General features: G+C 26.2%; 1 protein-coding gene and 1 long non-coding RNA gene across 3 annotated transcripts in view; both read right to left on the bottom strand.

The window, feature by feature from the left end:
• LOC140662763 (uncharacterized) overlaps nucleotides 1-19451 on the bottom strand; it is a 237641-nt gene that overhangs the window by 151746 nt on the left and 66444 nt on the right. The window lies entirely within an intron of this gene.
• On the bottom strand, nucleotides 4904-7075 carry LOC140662767 (uncharacterized). The gene is made up of 2 exons (XR_012046171.1): nucleotides 6483-7075; nucleotides 4904-6352 (listed from the first exon to the last, which is right to left on the bottom strand). It is a non-coding gene; the product is annotated as an uncharacterized lncRNA (long non-coding RNA).

Below are 19451 nucleotides of genomic sequence, written 5' to 3'. Positions count from 1 at the left end.
CAATTAATTGTACACTTCATATCGATATTGTATAATCATGTATTTATAAATGTTTGATATATTATATATGACTAAAATTAAACTAGTTTCTAATTAATTTAATTAATTATTTGTTTCTATAATGATTAATTAATTAATTGTAATGTTATTAATATTATGATTTTATCGTTATTCTCTAGTAAACATTATATTTAATATAACAAAAAAGTAACAAATAATATAACATAAATTATAATATGTGATATAACACTTGTGATATATATATATATATACAGGGTGTCCGATAGCTCGCGCAACACCCTTTAAGGGAAGATAGAGAGTGTTATTCTGAACAGAAAAGTCCTGTATCATTTTGCGATTTGCGCAATAATTATTAAACTATTAATTAAAAACTCAGCGAACGATATTATATATATATATACAAAATGTCCGGTAATAATCGCCCCACCTCTCTAGGACTAATAGAGCAGGTCAAACTGAACATAAAAGTCCTCTATCATTTTGCGATTTGCGCAATAATTATTATAATATTAATTAAAAACGCTCAGCGAGCGCACGCCGTATATAGCATATGCTGAGCGTTTTTAATTAATATTTTAATAATTATTGCGCAAATCGCAAAATAATACAGGACTTTTCTGTTCAGAATAACACTCTCTACCTTCCCTTAAAGGGTGTTGCGCGAGCTATCGCACACCCTGTATATATATATACATATATAGAATATTCTAGAATAAATGGTGAACTTTTGATCGATTTTTATAAATAACAAACTAAATATTTCTATAAATTTTTTTTTTAGTAATCAGCAATTCAAACAGTTTTATTACGTATTCAGTTTTCGATATGTGTTAACGGCAATATCGTAACAGAATTTTTATTCAATTTCAACACTATCAAAATTTACTAAATAGGTAATAAAACTGAGTTACTGATTATTACTAAAAAAGATTTATGCTTCTATAATTAATATTTGTTATTTATAAAAATCGTTCGAAACTCCACCATTCATTCTCGGACATCCTGTTTACACACACACACACACACACACACACACACACACACACACACACACACACACACACACACACACACACACACACACACACACACACACACACACACACACACACACACACACACACACACACACACACACACACACACACACACACACACACACACACATACACACACATACACACACATATATATATATATATATGTGTGTATATATTACACATTTTTGTACAATATTATAAATTGCTCCACATTATTGGATTAATTTGTTCGCTTACCGCTATATACGCAATTTCTATTTCATATTAAGTTTTTTCATAAAAATGTGAAATGTGATTAAAAGGTTAAAAAAAAAAAAAACTTTATTGCTTATCAGTATAAATATAAAGCCAACAAATTATTATATATATAAATTAACAATGAATTAGTAACAACATTAAAAATGTAAATACATTTTTCTAGTTCAGTTAAACTTCTAATACAATCCCAACACAAGAAATTATTCAAATCTCAAACTAATTATTCAAAAGTGGACATAAATGAATGAAAATCGCTCATTTTTTTACATCTACTTTAGATTTCTATATAAATAATATTTTCCATATAAATAAAATCTTGAGTTTTATAAACTCAGTTATTTAAATTTTATTATTTTATTACTTATCTAGTGCGTTATTTATATCAAAAAGAATGAATAAAAAAGAAAACATGGAATAACGTTAAAATGTAATACTTTTTGTGATGTCAATTGTCTGTGACATTAAATATTAGAACGTCTTTGAGACCAAAATTTAACGTCAAAATGCGCTGGTTATCTAAGACATGACTATTAATATGTACGCATAATTTAATTGAAAGCTAAACATATCGATCGTGTATCAAAAAATGATACACCAATATACGTGGACTATTTAGAGATCACTGTTGGGTTTGCAAAATAAAAAACAAGAAAAACATTTTATTACACATAAATATTTATTTATAATATTTTATTTATAATATTTTCATTAATATTTATTTTTCGACATACAAAAAAATTGTGCCATGTTACGATAAATCAATTCGAATGACGATTACATAAAAAAATACTGTATTTATATATACAATAAGTAACTTTTTTATATAATAACTTTTGTATATGATAGAATGTTATTTCTGTTTCTTGTTTTATATTTTACCTAACCCTACCAAAGATTGATTTTCGAATATGATCCCGAATATGATTTTTAAGATTGATTCTGCTATCATATAACAAAATATCTCATTGCCAGATAAATAAACAAAAATAATTTCATTTTTTATATTATGCACTATATTTTTTTACTAATAGTAAAATCTAATGCAATTATTTATTTGTATATCAATAAAAATTAAGGGATAAACTTTAATTGTTTTTTAAAAGACGAGAAAATCTAAATATTTTATCGCGCACATTAATATGTATAATGTGTAAAATAGTAAAGCGTTAAAAGGTAATTTCAATGTGCTAATTATATAATTTAATTAGATATTAATAAAATCAAATGTGAGAAAAGTCAACTTTCTGAAAGAAAAACTGTGTTTACAAAAATATGTATAAAAATAGATTTAAGTTAAAAAGTAAGTATTTATTAAAGCAAATATTTATTTTAACTATTATACAGCATAATTGTTTTCATTTTTACACATGTTATAAAAAGTCCTGAGTAACACACCGTTTGAATTTTGCGACACTCTCGTTTAGTTGCTGAGAGATGCAATTTTGAAGTGCCATAATTTTGGTACTTACTTGTATCATCTTTTCGTTATATTCTACGTGTGTTTATTTTCGCTCGCCACAATTCCACATCTTTTTATTGTATTTTGCATGTGTTTATACTTTTATTTATATTCTCTCGTCACAGTTTCTCTCGCTACTAGCTGCCAAAATGTTTTCCAATTATCGTTTAATTTCACTACAAATTTAGAAATAAATGTAGCAGAACAAAGCTTTACGAGTTTTCAGTCATTACAACAGACAAAGATAAACTTATTAATTATTTAATTCAACATAGTATTATATACATGCTGATACGTTTATATATAAGTGCTAAATTAAATGCCCTCGTTGCAATCATAAAGTAAACATGTAGGTGAGGAACGGAAGATTAAGTTCCTTTATTAAAACATTGGTAAAACTTCATTGTTTGTATAATATCAGTTTCTAATACTTAAGAAAATACATTAAAATTATAAAACTTTAATGTTATATCCCTTAAACTATTGTCGTCACCTACTTAATTCTTACGGGGAAATATTTATTGTTAGAACAACTTCCTCTATAACATACAAAATCGGTATACCTTTTATGCACTTTTATCAAAAATGTAAACGGACGCAAAATACAGTGAAAACATTTAGTAATTAGTGTTGCGAGCAAATGTAAATAGAAAAATGTAAACACACGATACAATATAACGAAAATACAATATAAAAAGAGAATACAAGTAAAATTATGGCATTTCAAATGACATATCTCAAGAACAAGAGCGCACAAAATTCAAACGGTGTATTATATTACTGTGTATTTATATTATTCAGGAATATACTCTTTATAACTCTGAAAACAATCCTTTATAAGCTAAAGAAAACATTTATCAAAAACAATCTTTGTAAATGTAGGATCTTTGACTATTATTATCAACTGTTCAGACTTGTATATTGTTTATAATATATTTTTGTAAAATATGAAAAAATCAATGCTGGAACAAAAATATAGTTTATTATACTTACATCAATTCATATCAATATAATAAACTATTCTGATGTGTGCAATTGTTATTATATATTTTGAAGGTTTTTAAAACTTTGATTGAAATGAGAGTGGAAAGATAATGAGCAAAAAGAGAAAAAGAGAGAAAAAAAAGAGAGAGAGAGAATTTATTTTTATATATAATTTTCTATAATTTTAGACTTTACACAAAAAAGTAACTTATAAAATAAATTGTAGAAATTTTTTGTAAATTATGAAAATAAAAAAAAATAATTCTAAAATATGTTAACAGACATTTTACAAAAGTGAATTATAATTAATATGGTATGAAGTTTTAATAAATTTTATCAATAAAATCTATAATTTAACTACGTACGTTCTTTTTCAGAAGAAAAGCAAAAGATTTTCAGTTTAAAAAGTATTTTTATTCTTATCAGAAATTTTAAATGGCCTTTAGATATAAATATTTATAAAATCGAAATATTTACTGTAAAAGAAGAAATATTTCGTTATACGAGACGAATAAATAAAATTATTATTCAGTATAAAGTTGTCGAGCAAAACAATTTTATTAATGGACAAAATATAATACAATATAATACAATATATTTCGCTTAAGATATAAACGACAATTTAATAATAATAATTTTTTAATCTGTACGTCCATCTGTTCTTGTTCTCTTTTCTCTGTGCTTTTTCTTTTCTCGATGCCTTTTATTGTAATGAGATACGCTTTACATACACAGATCATCGCCAAATAAACAAAGAGAGAGAGAGAGAGAGAGAGAAAGGGTATATTTATTAAAGCGCTCTGGAACAATTATCCCCTCAAGCACACCGTACATATAGAAATATAACATAAGCATATGACATAAATATTGAAAACACAGTTTTTTCACATGTAATATCTATATTAGTGTGTGCTTATACACACGCACTCAATGGTGCATATGTCTATGCCAATTTGTATGTCATGTGTGCATGTTGTTTATACATGAGTGTGCTTGTGTATGTAAGTGTATACGTGAGTGTGCGTACGGACATGTGTGTGTGTGTGTGTGTGTGCGTGCGTACGGACATGTTGTGTGTGTGTGTGTGTGTGTGTGTGTGTGTGTGTGTGTGTGTGTGTGTGTGTGTGTGTGTGTGTGTGTGTGTGTGTGTGTGTGTGTGTGTGTGTGTGTGTGTGTGTGTGTGTGTGTGTGTGTGTGTGTGTGTGTGTGTGTGTGTGTGTGTGTGTGTGTGTGTGTGTGTGTGTGTGTGTGTGTGTGTGTGTGTGTGTGTGTGTGTGTGTGTAAGAGTGTGATCTGTGATTATGTAGTATAAAATAATATGTATAGTAATATATACAAAAATAGAAAATTCAAAAACAATTGAAAGACTAATGGACGTTAATGCTATTACAATGAAACAATAATATAAGAATCAAACAGAAGAGTCAATAAATAGTCTTTAAAATAGGCAGGATGTGTGTCTGACATTAGACTAACGAGGTTTTAAACATTCATACAGCATACCTTTAAATGTATTTATTATTTTTACCCCTATATATAGGAGGCGGGAGATTATTCCATAGCTTAGAGGCGTAAAAGAACGTTTATAAGTTTCACAGTTTTGCACAGAGATAAAGAGTGGAGACTCTCAGAACCCTAATGGTTCTTGAGGTCTGTTTCGCTCAAAATGTAAAACCTCTGTATAAAAGAATGGACAGCTGCGAGTAAATGGATTCTATAAAGTTGACACCTACAAAGTTTCTTCTAATGTCAGTCTTCAGCCAGCCCATATCATAATAGAACAGTTATATGTTCATCCCATTTAAGATTACATGTGAATCGTACACAGGCATTCAGCTTTTTATAGTTTTAAATTATGCTGTTTAATCATATCTGTAAATGCCACACAACAATAATCTAGAGAAAAATTAAAGAGACAATTAATCTAATTTTTATTCGGCAAAAAGTACTTAAATATTTTCAACTCATATAACCTAATTTAATCTAACTGATATAGTTTAGAGCGCATATTTTTAATTACGCTATTTACCTCTGTATTTCCTATGATAATGTATTAAAAGTAAAAAAACCAAGATATTTAATAAATACAATCTAAATATTGTACCGTGGACTTTTATAATAAAATCCGTCATAGTCAATGAAATTGATATATCCGCTGTTCCAAAATGGCTTGTCCAAATTTAGAATAAGTCCGTTGTTTCTAGTCCATAATCAATTTTATGTCCTCATTGACTGTTATGCAATTATATAAGTTTTATAGTTTGCAATGTAAGTAAATTTGCAGATCGTCCACATAAAAATTATATTTACAAAAACATTTCTTTCAGATCAGAAATATATAAAGTTTGTGAACAAAAACGGGCTCAACAGAACCCTGAAGAACTTCATTAATGCTAATCTAAAATAAAATTCTATTTTCTATTAGATCATTCATCATGCATCTCATCAGTGAATCAATTAATTACAATCCAACTCTGTCATCTTGTTATCCTGTTCTGTCACATCTACGTAGAGAATAGCCCTATCGAGCCACTATGCTGTCGGAGATTTCCGGCTTAAGCTAATTCTCCGATATACAGATGACCTGATACTTCGATTCCACAAAAAAATGAGAAAATCATCAAAATACGTGTATAGAGATTTACAATTAACATGACAAATAGTCAGATTATCATATTCAATAGCTGAGTTATCCATAATTAATATTGATAATCGCTAACCTTTCCACTGAGTCGGGCATTTCTTCACACCAGTAGCTGAATGCACAGCATCCATCTGCCCTGACCTATTACTACGAACACAGTTGCAGTAAATAGGAGATTATTCATTTTATTACACTCCTTCATTTCATGAAGTTCAGAGTAATATCCAGACAGGAGTTGACCTGCCCTTTATTGCAGTGTGCCCAAATGCCATGCATTTGTAACAATGCAGCACTCTAATAGGGTCAGCAAAATTGCATACTGAGTATCTTAGATATATTTTATCATTTTAAATAATTGTTTATATACTTCAGGTGTGACTTCCAGAACATAGCTTGTATATTGTTTATCCATTTTAGATTGATATATTTAGATAGATCACTTTAATTTCATCATCGAAATCTTCATTAAAATTTTGCGCAATTAATTTGCCCTTTATATTTTCAAATATCATATTTAAGGGAACACCATGTACAATTAATTTTGAATTTGTTTTTAATATTCTCTACTACTTTAAGACTAATATTCACTAAATTCAGATGTGATTTCGAATTCTTTATTTTTTCAATATCCGAAGATATTGTATCAATATTTATTCCATTATTTCGTGTTTTATTTCATTATCTCGTTACTTTTTTAATTTTTTTAGCACATTCAGAAGACTTCAGTATCTTGTATATATCATAGCATTCTTTGTAACTTGCTGTGTATATACTTTGCCGATACAATTACGAAAATCGTCGATAAAGGTATTACCTCCAAGACAGGGAGAAACATGCATCCTTAGCCTATTCGATGCTACCATAAATGCATATGTTTAGGAGTACTCTCAGAACTTCTGCTCGAATAATCTTCATAACATTATTCCAGCTGACTGAATTAATAGCTTCGTTAACTGCATAATTAATGTTTCTATTTTACAGTCCCTCTCTCGTTCTACAAAAGAAAACGTAAACATACTTGCCAAAAATGTCTCCTTGCAACATCAAAAAACAAATTCCGATTTCTCCTTCTTTTCTAATTCTTTACTCTCTAATATTATTTTCGAAAACTGTCATATTTGATAACTGATTTAATTAAGGACTCTACTTTTCATAGATGGAGTTTACTATTCCTAATTATGCCCCTGTCAGATACACCTGATAACGATGATAGAAGGTTGTTTTGCCAAAAAAACGCTTAAAGTGTTTATTTATATTTTGATTATTTTGACAGTCATCCTTTCTGTCAACTGCCGTGGCATTATCTCTTCCCCACACGCAAGCCCAGAAATATTCCAAGCCAAAAAGATCTGCCTCTCCCACCGTTGGAGAAATCTTTCTTAAATGTAGCAAGACCAAAAATATCCACAGAGATAATAACTAATTGTAAGCAGAATTGCCTTACTCAAATTCAATTGCAAAAAATATACATCCGAAAAGGCAGAATAAATTGTTACGGAGCACAAACAGACACGTCTAATCATACTCACGTCGAGAGAGAGAGAGAGAGAGAGAGAGAGAGAGAGAGAGAGAGAGAGAGAGAGAGATCATTATTTCTTACAACATATTTTATCTATGATCTTGATTTTGATAAACGTACATATATTGAAAAGAGCAAAATTTAAAGTGTCATGTGTATTTTGAACTTTTTGCGAATTACTTTTTGGTTCTTGAAATATAGTAATTTAAATGTAACAACAATTAGTTCTAAATTATATTGACAATGAGTTTCCTTTATCTATACTCAAATATGTCTATTTTATATCTTTTGCTTATGTATGGCGATTTTTTAACACTATACCATTAATATTTAGTATCTCTTGGAATTTCAAAATAAACTAAATAATAAACTGCGAAAATGTTTGGCCATTAGAAAGGAAAATGTTGATCATTAAAGAGGAAATAGATAACAGAAATAATAAAAGTATTGCAAATGTCTCTCTTGCTACATTTTAATAGCATGTTATTAAATACGTGATAAAATATAATAAAATAGAAGCTTAAATTTAAAAACATACCAAGGTGTTCAGTTAGAGTTGCATTTATGTATTATACGATCCAAATTACCTGTAACAATAAAGAAAATTATTATAATTCAAATTATTATATAAATTAATATAAAGTATCTTAGCGGGAAAATTAGAAATACTATTAAATATGTTCAAATTGTTATGTTTCTTGTTATGTATTTTAATTAGGGCTTTTAAATATTCTCATAATATGCGGAATATAAACAAGAAAAGGTATCAATTATTTAACAATCAACTACACATTCAAGATTTTTTATGAAACCTCGGATAATAGAGCCAGAAAGCTTTGTCAATTAGGCCAATGATTTCTTTTTTTAGGTCAATATGTTTCTTTTTTGAAGAGAAGGAGCCGATACTCAAAGTATCTTCTTGAAAATGTAGATTTATAAATCTCCACTCAAATTGTATGAAATTGTCTTTTAAAATCATTATTGAGAAAAGTCATTATTGGTTCTCTTAAGAACTGCAATTTTGAATTGATGAGATAAATGTTTTCAAACGATGTTAAATATCGAGAAAAGGGAACTGCTAATACGACATTGTTTAAATATCTGTAACATAATTCGATTATCGCGACTGATTCTTAATTAGCTTGTTTCGTATATACATAAATATATACATAAATTGTATATACATATAATTTATAGTAATTTTGGAAGTTGTGTTTTTAAAATTGATCTAAGACATGCAAAAGATCACTAATGAGTCTTTAAGCATTGACGCCTAAATAGTTTCGATTTAGATTAATAAAAGTATTGAAGCATGACTCTAAACATATTATTTTGAAAATACTTAAAACAAAAATGACATAATACAACTGAAAAAAGTTTTAGAAAGAACTGATATAAAAATATCAAACCGTGCATATTTCCCTATTATTGAAAAATTAGTGAAATAAAGGAATTTTTATTTTTGGAAGAAAATTTCAGATGAGTATGGCGGACCAAAAAAAATATGAATATTACTTGTTTATAATAACCATTAGTGAAGTCTTCGACTACGACTACGTTGATCAGTCTGCCGTTAGTTAAGAAGAACTTAAAGTCGACTCAAAGTTGGACTTGAAGTCGAAACTAGATTAATAAAGATTCTAAAATAATTAAAAATAAAATAATAATGCAAAAAACTCTAGCTTGCATAAATTCTAGCTTTGCTAGAATAAAAAAATAACATTATGACAAATAATAAAGAATTATTTTATTAATATTTTAAGATACTGCATTCAAAAATAACTGTTAAGATTATATGTAGAAATGGAGAAACTTCTTGACCTGACAGAATCGGTTAATAAAGACAACTTCCTTTTAAGTTGAAATTCACATAACTAGTTTATTGTAACTTTAGCTTTCCGTCTTATACAAGCAGACATGCAACCAAAAGAGGGAAAATAACATAAAAAAATACAGCATGCGCTCATCGCTCAAAAGTTCCACGTAGCGGAACAAAAGAAAAGAAAAAAAAAACATAGCTAATCGACGTAAAACTAAAATGTAGAATTGCAAATAAAAAAATGATTGATATTAACAAACTTGCTTTTTCTCAATAATTAAAATACAAATTAAAATATTATACATGAAAATTATTTTACAGCAACGGCAGATTTTTTATGCATTAAATTTTTGGTAAACCTTTACAAAAGATTACATATCATTGATAATTTTAATTTTGACATACATACAGTAAAGAGTTCTAAATCACGTACACTTTAAATCACGTTGCGAACTTCTAGTTCCTGAAATATATCATTTCAACACTTTCTATTTTTTAAATTTAAACGTGACATATGTATCTTAAGTATAATGTAATAAACTGTAAATAATATTATCAGTTTCATTAATATTATCTTTGACATAATATTAAAAAAATGTTAGTATTTTTATTATAATGGTCTAATTTTACATAGGTTATAACAATTCGAGACGAGAATTACACATAAAAAAAAATAAACTAACTTACGCTAAAAATGATATAAATTATTGTTTCATTTTACTACAAAATACACATGCATGTGCGCAAGAAGGGTAGAACTTCTCTTTCTATATCCTTACCGCGAAAAAAAATTTAACCTAATCCAAATCTAATTTTTATTTAAAAAACAGAAACTAGTTTGCTATAAGTTAGAATTTTTCGAGGGGCAAAAGAGTTCCACGTTTCCTCACGCATGCATATAAAGTAAAACAATAAAATGTACACTTCTCTTTGCTCGAAGAGTGAAAGAGCAAAACATTATATGTATATAGGATGTCTAAAATAAAATAATTCACCTGAATAACTCGTAAACAGTAGGCGTTAAAAAATAATGTTCAAATAAAAGTTATGAAGTATATAAGAAGCAAACTGGGTATGATGCCATCACCACGTCATTACTTTATATTTCGATGTTATACATATTTCTATAACATAACTGATTTTTTTTTAAATCAAACAATCCTAATTTTTTTTATATAAATCAATTCTTTGCAATATTCTGTGTAAAAAATTAAGAATAAGTGGCCAAAAATTGAGTAGTTTATTATAGAAATATTTTATACTTGATATAATTTTGCATAAACTATGAAATATCGTAAAATATCCATTATTTGACCGAAATATTTTACCTTAATACTTTTACATTAACTGATGAAAGAAATCAAAGCCATCCTATCCTTATAATTTTTTACGCCAAATATTTTAGTATACAATTTAGTATACAAATTTAATGTCTATAAATAAATAACTATTAATAATAAAATATAAATAAATAATTTAAATTTTAAAATTATAATAAAATAATAAATTACATATTTCGTATTATTAAATACATAACAAATAACATATTTACTATAATACACTTAACCATCACCAGTTTTCGATTAGCAATTGCAACGCTATATTGTCTAATATTATAATTTAATCTTAATATAACTTAATATTATTTATTAATTAAGCTGCACGTTATATAATAATTAAAAAATAACTATTCTTAATAAATATATATTTTCTAAATAAGTAAGGAAATAAAAATTGCAATATTAACATTTAAAATATTTGTGTAATATATATTTGAAATAACAGCATATTCAAAACAAATATCAGCATGTTACTTTCATACTTCCAAAAACTCACTTACTCTCTTTCTTTTTTATTTAATAAAAAGGTACTTTTTATTTTTATATTTAATAAGAATTGATTCTTTATTTAAATTTTCTATATAATAAATATGTAATATTTTATGTTATAATTATACTACTTTAAAGTTATAATTTAGGAATAATTATACATTTTTTAACATATATATTATTACGTTCGCCGGTCGATTTCGATGTACATACATATACTAAACATGCGCGACGTAACCGGTAATACTCGCGAATCGCAAGATAAATTAATAATAAACTTATTGGAAAACACATGAACTTTAGTAAAAGAACGCAGAACACAGTACACAATATGGGTAATTAGGAATAAGAGTCGATAATATGCCCGTACAGTACAGCAGCTGACTCTAAATCTTTCTTGACTGCCAATGCTGATTGAAAGACTTCACATTGTTGATCTTCGCACAGAACAGCAAGATGTTACGACACAGAAATACAAGAATATAACAGGAATGGACGTAACAATACTAATTATTTCTTTTTATTTTTAATATTTTTAACGTACCCGGAATGAATTTACCACTCTATTTATATATTTACCAAATCTATTTTTTGAAGCTTCGAAGCTTTAAAATTAATTTTGAACTTCGTCAAAAATAACAGCCCTATATATACTCTATAACTTTTATTTGAACAATTATTTCCTCACACAATTGTTTGCAAGTTATTCAGATATATTATTTTATTTTGAACACTGTATGTGCGCAGATATTTTATTGTTCATCAAAATACAAGATAATGCAAAACAATATTCAGCGTACACAAACAAAAATATCAACAAAGAGGCATGAATGAAAAATTCAATACATATCAACAACATATATAAAACTGAATAACTGAATATATAAAAACTGAATATAATCAAGAATAAATGCAAATACTTTAAAATATTATATCGGAAAAACTAAAAGAGTCCGCAACGTAATTCAAAATGCACATTCAAGACTCTATCCACTATAATATACATCAAGCTTAAAATGATTTGTGAGATGTGACTTTTTGTAAAGATTTGCCAATCTTTTTTTTATTTTTAATCACTTTAGGTGTATTATTTTTATACATTAATATATCAGGTCGATGCATAAGGTTTTGCCGATGTGAATAGACGACTCCGTATGCATTAATGAGATTTAATGATGTTTTTGATTTTTGTTTGTTGACTTTTCTATATTGACATTTACGCATAACAAGCCATAGATGTCATAATCTCACTTTAATATGATTGAAAATGAAGCCAGATAAAGAGCATATTCGCCACTGCTTTTTGTTTTCGCCAAAAGAAAAATGCTGATTCACACAGAATTATTTGTGAGATTTATGGTGAAAATGTTATAATAGCCGTTAGAACGTGTGTAAATTGGTTTAAAAACGATTTCAAAGCGATGATTTAGATATCAGTGACAAAAAACGCCCTGCAGTCGTAGAAGAGGACGATTTGCATGCATTACTTGAAGAGTGTGCCTAATCGACTCGTAGAAGACGAAGGAAAATATTCTATGTTATATAATGGATTTATGTTGTAACGATTTTTTTACTTCAATAGAGATAAATTGCAAAAAATTGACAAAAACTTATATACCACTGACCTAATATTATATTATATTTCAAGAAAATTTTTATCAAAGGATATATTTTGTGAGTTTTATTATTATATTAAAGTAGCTATTAATTTACCATTATATTAAAATATATACACATATATTTACAAATATTTAATTAATATACATATTATTTATATAAATTTTTTATTGAGCATGTGTATCAGTCACGTTTCTTTTAAAATCTTGATTTTCACAGATTTTTGTTAATGATTTTTTAAAAATCTACGAGCGACGGCTAAAATCTTTTAGAGATTATTCAGGAAGATAACAAGTCAAGTTCAAAATTATAGGAGTTACCCTTTTGTATTTCAATATTTAACTTAATATCTTTAGATATAATATTCAAATATTAAAATGTATATTAAAATACAAATTAAAATACATGAAAATAATTCGACAGCGTCAAGTTTTATTACATTTAATTATTTTAATTATATCATATCACTTAGAAGTTAAATTTTTATCTCTTTTATAGAAAAAAAAACAACAAAAATTCAACCAATAAAAATTTAATAAATTATATATTAAGGTAATATTCATAAGGTAAATTTCATAAAACATTCCTCTTTGAATGAACACATAAACTTGAAATTCTTTTTCTTTTTTTTGAAAAAGTTTTTATTACATTGACAGATTCTGTCCTTATTTTAACATCTCTTTATGGAAATGCAAAAATTCCAGAAGCGATAAGTAGTTTTCTGAAGTAAAAGTTCTAAAATTCTTTACAATTTATAAATGTTTCGAAAACGTTTTTCAATAATTTATTATATAACAAATGTCAAAAGAAATGAGCAAAAATTTGTTCGCTTAATATAAATTAGAATTCTTTTTTTTTAATTGTATTATAATTCTTATTTTAAAAAATATATGTTTTTATATAAATTAAAAAGAGATTTGAAATTTTTAAGAATGTGTGTGTGTGTGTGTAAATGAGGCCAGAAATTTTTTAAATTATTAACTTTATTAACTTTATTTATTATTATTTAGTCACATGTGTTATATATAGATATAATATATACATATGAAATCATTTTATAATTTTATATTTTCCAAATAATTATATCTTTAATTTAAATTATCACTTATTTAATTTCTCTCTCTTTAAAACCTCTATTCCATTCAAATTATATTTAAAAAAACCTATTGTATTTTATCTTTTCTATACATATATATACATTATATAATGCATATATTACATTTGACTAATTCTTAATGAAAACTTAATGAAAACTTAATTAAAAGCCATGTTGTTTTTTTGCAACTTTTTAATTATTAACTTTAAATAGCTTGATAACTTGGTAACTTTGAAAATTGAGATTCTGTTAAAACAAAGTCTGCTTGTGTAATTAATTGAAGTAATTAAAAACTACGTTATTTTATGTCTATAAATTCGTCAAAACTTTAAAACTTTATACGTAATCGTTATTAATTTAAAGAGTATTTGTAATTTTTGATATTTCTTTTAAAAATAAATTATATATATAACCAAAATAAAAAATCCAAATTAATTAAAAATTAAGCAGTAATATTTATGAAATATAAATATAAAATACATATATGCAATTTTGGAGGTAAAATTGTTAGTTTTTATTTAATTAAAATAAATAATTAAAATTGAAATATTTTACATAATATAAATAATATGTTATATAATTATAAATATATTATTTATATTATATAAATAATTATAAATAATTATAGTTAAATAATATAAAAATAATAAAAATATACTTTGATCAAGAAGAATATTTTGTTGTAATTTGAATAAAAAAGTGCCTAAATAATTTAAAGATATTCTATTAGAAAATCAGTTGTGCATATAATACGCGCATAATAACTATTACAATGCGTTGTTTGTAGAATATTCTTGACAAAGTTTCTTAATGGGGATCCAAAGTAATTATTGGTAATGGTTCCATTTTTCAAAACAAATCGGAAATAAATGTAACTAAAATCAATTTTGAATTTTAAAATAGGAACATGGATCAAGTGAGATAGAGTGTTGAAAAAGTAATAATTTTTATTAAAATTTAATTTAATTATCTCTTACAAGTTTCGAGAAAAACGTTTGAATATACATGGGCATTTGAAATAATTTACATTATATGATACACTCTGAGTGTATATACACGATATTAAAAAAAGGGTCACATATTTTAATAAAAGCCGGTGGTCTAATTATTACATCAAATGTAATGAAAAAAACAGGATATTTAAAAAGAGATTTAATTAATAATAATCTATATTATTTAAGTTTATATATTCAATATTAAGCTTGTTTGACATTATTTCGTACATACACGTTTACAAATGTGTATACATGTGTACGCGAGCACACAAGTCTAAAATCTCATATTTTTTAATTTACATTCTGATAAATGCTGAAACGAGTTTGTTGACCTATAATAAAAAAAATTAGTTTATAATTTAATAAAGAAAACATGTTAAGTTTACAATTTAAAAAAATTGATTGTCCCGAAAACAAAGCTTTATATAAAATAGAATTTTACATTACATTTTTTCACATTTATTAACTATTGTTCATTAACTACTGATAATGAGACATTTTACATTTTACAAAGTTTTAAATACAAAATTAAAACATTGCTAACCTACTTTAGACGATGTATAATTCGTGACAAAAATCAAGACAGATTACTATGTATAATTTTATGTATCATGTAATATACATATATAAGAAACATTAAAAAGTAAAATATATACAAATATGTACAGTAAAATATATATCAGAATATGTACATATAATAGTCAGTAAATCTAATGTTCTTATTATTGTATAACAATTTAATCAGTTTTTCTTGTAATGCGTAAATTATAATTTTAATGTACTCATTTTATTTTTAATATATATTATATATGCGCGCGCGCGTAGTGTATATATATATATATATATATATATATATATACAGGGTGTTCCATTTTAATCTCCTCAGGCAAATATCTCGAAAAATATGGAAGATACGGAAAAATGTTTCAGACAAAAGTTGTATGCTTTCGACGGGAGCCATAAGATGGTACCATTGGTTTGACCTTGAAAAGTCATTTGAAGGTCACGTGAAGGTCACTTCAAGTTTTTTAAATAGAACACCCTATATATTTTTACATATTCTTGTAGCTCATCTCCGAGAGCTTTCCAAAACACTTATGACAAAGTATTTTTCATTAAGTATTTTTTGAGTTATAAGGCTTCAAAGTTGCAGTATTTTGATATAAAATACAAGATATCTCATAAAATATTCATTTTTTGATTATCTTACTCTAATACTTTTATGCACAGAATAACGAGACGAATCAATTGGCATAATTAAAACACATAATTATGTTAAAGTAAAAATGTGTAACTGTTAGTTGCAAATTCAGATTTTTACTTTAACATAATTATGTGTTTTAATTATGCCAATTGATTCGTCTCGTTGATCTGTGCATAAAAGTATTAGAGTAAGATAATCAAAAAATGAATATTTTATGAGATATCTTGTATTTTATATCAAAATACTGCAACTTTGAAGCCTTATAACTCAAAAAATACTTAATGAAAAATACTTTGTCATAAGTGTCTTGGAAAGCTCTCGAGATGAGCTACAAGAATATGTAAAAATATATAGGGTGTTCCATTTAAAAAACTTGAAGTGACCTTCACGTGACCTTCAAATGACTTTTCAAGGTCAAACCAATGGTACCATCTTATGGCCCCCTCGAAAGCATACAACTTTTGTCTGAAACATTTTTCCGTATCTTCCATATTTTTCGAGATATTTGCCTGAGGAGATTAAAATGGGACACCCTGTATATATATATATATATATATATATATATATATATATATATATATATGTATATAAGTTAAAGACATTATTACAAAATAATCAAAAAGACAAAAGTTTGACTATAATATATAGATATATGTAATATATAATAATATTGATGACAATAGGGCGACACTTTTGTTCGTTCTTTCATATACTATATATTCCTGATCTTCTTTCATAATTAATTTAAACAATTTATCTTGATATAAAAATTTCCTTTGCTATAAAACAATATGTATTAATATTAGGCTTACTGTATGTCACATACAACAATAGTGATCATAATAACACAGCAAAGGAGATGATCTCGCCAGAATGTAAATAGCGAGATGAAAAAGAAAAAGTAACGATTACTAACTGCTAATTACCCAAAAGAAAAGATATTCAATGTTAATACACTAAGGCTACACTGAAAAAATTATATGTAATATTATAACCATTATAGTGGATAATTTTGAGATCATTTATTAAAAATGTATATTTACACACATTAGACTGAAAATTTATATTGCAGATGGAATTATTTTCTTATCTGATAAATAAGTAGCTTGCACAAGTACACAGTTCAATATAGACATATAGAAATTGTAATAATACATTTTATACTTGTAAATATACATTATTTTCTATACTTCACGCAAAACTACAACTATATAAAAATACTGTAAAATATTACCTTTAAAATGTGTAATATTACGAAAATTTATACATTTACAAAGTATATAAAATGTATTTTTATTACTTTTTCTTCATCTAATTGAAGAGTTATTTACGTAAAAATATTAATTTGTAAAAATATATAAATTTATATATTTATGTTATTATTTATATTTCTGTTATTTATTATATAATTTTTACAATTATTATTCATGTAACTTTATACAGTATTTTACAGTGTATTAACGTGTGTAAACAACATTTTTCATAAATATGTGTATAACAGCTATAAAAACTTCTCTATCCTTAAATAAACATTTCAGATATTGACATTTCTATCTCTAAATCTTACATAATATGCAAGTACTGTCCCCCATCTCTTCTTCCTCCTCCTCCTCTCTTTCTCTTTCTCTCTCTCTCTCTCTCTCTCTCTCTCTCTCTCTCTCTCTCTCTCTCTCTCTCTCTCTCTCTCTCTCTTCACCTTAAAAATAATCAGAGAAAAAAAAGGACTGAGAGAGGAAGAGAAAGGGGAAGAAAAAGAAGACTAAAGAAGAAGAGAGAGAGAGAGAGAAACAGAGAGATGCTAAAATCAACCCTCAAATTAACTTTAATCTCTTAAGATCATGCTTGCGATCCTTGAATGAGGTTTCTACTTTAGTATATTATAATCATTGAACCTAACTCGAAAAAAAGAAGATCGTCAGTTAACTAAAAACCGTTTTCGCAAAAACAATTATATCGTAAGTTTTACAGTTACTAAAAATTGGCACAAATAAAATAATTTTATTTAAAGACCTCTCGTATTTTGAGAGTAGATCAAGAAAGATATACTTTGTTGTTAGAAGAAACAGACGCTGCACTTCTCATTAATGTAAATCTACCGTTTATAAAGTCAAAGATGAATCATTAGATTCCAGCAACTGTTTTCTTATATAAATTAGCTCCCGTTTCTACGTTCATTCTTCGTGACGTTAAATTATAAATTATATTACTACGAATATGTTATTACAAATATATTATTACGAAAAATCTATTGATTGAACATATTACGAAAAGATTTTCACAAAATTTAAACTCACTCGCGTGTAAAGTTAGCCTTTACAAAGTATTTTTTTAAATAACTTTTTTTCTCTAAATATTTAAAGGAAAATTCAAACTGTATGCAAATGTGCAAATCTATCGATTAGATTGATTGAAAATTATATTTTTTTTAAATTGGAGGACTATAAATTTAACCCTCCAAAAACCGCAGAATTCTCACTAAACATCGTTCTTATCCATCCGATTTTTTAAAACAACCCTTCTCTCGCAAATATCAATGAACTCAAAAGTGGAATGATATGGAATATGATAATCGGAATATCGTTTCTAATATAATTTTTGTTAATCATTAACTGCTAATTAACTGCTTAAAATGAGTGTTAATTCTAACGGTGTGTATCGCTCCATAATGATAAACAAACATAAAACTTATCAAGACACACTAAACGCTTCTGCTCTGTTAAGAGTTTGAATATAATGTAAGATCAAACCGAAACGTCGCAGAGAGAAATATCATAAATAAAATATAGTCAATATTTATTTATGTTCTCTGTTTTATTTTAAAGTTCGTCGGTCTAAATTATTCCTCAATACTGTTTACTGATGAAACATGCTTCGCAAAAGAAAGTATTACTTAACTTTCGCAACTCTCCTGTTTGAAGCAAGGATCGCTAAGCTACATTATTCAATCACATCAAGAACAATTCACG

Source organism: Anoplolepis gracilipes, chromosome 2 (genome assembly GCF_047496725.1).
Source record: "Anoplolepis gracilipes chromosome 2, ASM4749672v1, whole genome shotgun sequence".
Classification (NCBI taxonomy): Eukaryota; Metazoa; Arthropoda; class Insecta; order Hymenoptera; family Formicidae; genus Anoplolepis; species Anoplolepis gracilipes.
Note: the sequence above shows the minus strand (reverse complement) of the source record. Positions and strands in the feature narration are given on the sequence as shown.